Source organism: Physella acuta, unplaced genomic scaffold, assembly GCF_028476545.2.
Source record: "Physella acuta isolate Inbredline_101_S28 unplaced genomic scaffold, ASM2847654v3 ptg000373l, whole genome shotgun sequence".
NCBI classification, from domain to species: Eukaryota; Metazoa; Mollusca; class Gastropoda; family Physidae; genus Physella; species Physella acuta.
The window spans coordinates 48306-50000 of NW_026731892.1; positions in this window are offsets into that span (position 1 = coordinate 48306).

Here is a 1695-nt window from a genome sequence, read left to right on the forward strand (position 1 = left end):
AATCCGCTGAATATTTGACCTCTACAATTATATTCTACAAGAGTTTTATAATTACAACACTGCTCCCCCGAACCTATACAACAATTAAAATAATGCGCAACGATTCGGACCAACGTGAGCCGACTGTCAGATGTGAGTTGAGTTAAAATTACCAAAAGTTTCGGGCCGACATAGCTATTATGCAGATGTTAATGAAATTCGACCTCAGTTTTTTCTTCGCACGTCGCAATGTAAGTTGAACTGCATATAAATCTCGATAGATTTTTGAGTTTGTAAAAAAACTTGAGCTAAATCTGATACCTCCTGGAGCTAAGCCGCTTATGACTTGCGGTAGGCGCCCCCCAGCCCCACCCCACGCCCCGATCGCAGCCGACGCCCCGTGCCCGTAAATATTTTTATTCCAACTTGAGGTGAAAAAAATAATTACTTTTCTTCCCAGTGTTCGCGTGATTCAATTTGTGTTAAATTGTTTTTTACGGGAGCCACGTGACTGTGCGTGTTGGACAACTAGGGATTAACATGAGATTAACTGCAGATTAGAGCTGTATTAGCTGTTTGAGCCAGAATAGGGGATTAACATACCATGAAGTAAATAGATTTTTATTACATTTTTAATTAACTCGAATACAACGGTCGTAACTTCACTGCACTCGATTACATCGTCAATCAATTTACTGAACTCGATTACAACGTCAGTCAATTTGCTTTGCTAAAATGCAACAAGAATTAACATCCGCTTATAGTGGTTTCTTGCCGACGAAATTTGAAGACATCATTACCGTACAAGGAAAATATTTGAGCCCTAAGTCAGGCACCAGATATATCTTTTTACACAGGTCTATCTGTTTTATTATGACATCAGATGGCTATAAATAAAGTTGAAAATGACGACAATAACAACCCTTATGACATTGTATGTACAAAGTGAACACCGTTTCTGATAGCTGTGGGCTCAGGTGCTATATAAGTAGGACATTACATTGGTTTGGTTTCATTCTATTCTTTAACAGTAACGTTTCCAACACAAATCAACTACCTCTAGTATAAACATGTTGAACAACGAATGATATTTATCTAGCCGGTAACACAAGACGATGGTGTTCTAATGTTTTTGGTTGACCTAGGATGTTGGGTGCTGAATGGTCGAACTGTTGAGTTGGCGTCGGCTGTTGGTGAAATTGTGTAGGTGATGATGTCGAACTATCCTATTGCCGGGTTGGCGTGGGATAATTCTGGTAAACAGTACATAGAATTAAAGCAGTGGTGTGTTGGTGGTGTGTTGGTGGAGTGTCGGTGGTGTGTTGGTGGTGTGTTGGTGGTGTGTTGGTGGTGTGTTGGTGGCGTGTGTGTGTGTGTGTTGATGGTCTACTAAAAAAGGTACATATTTGTTGTTGCTACAAAATATTTTTAGACCCTAACGTTTCTACCAAGGGCCACAACTTGTAGAAAAATCATTTGATAAAGGGCCACAACTTGCACACCAACTTTTGACCGAAGATGTTTAGGACTCAGACGGAAGAAGGTATCGATGTGTGGTATTGCAAACTTGCTATTATGAAATAAATGTATGTATCGATACGCTCGGTATCTTGGTCCAGCAGTATCGAACATTAGTGCGATGTAGGTATTCGAGTTCATGTAAAAGTTTGGTCCATTGCTATTTGCTATGGGTTGAAGTGGGGGGGGGGGGGGGCT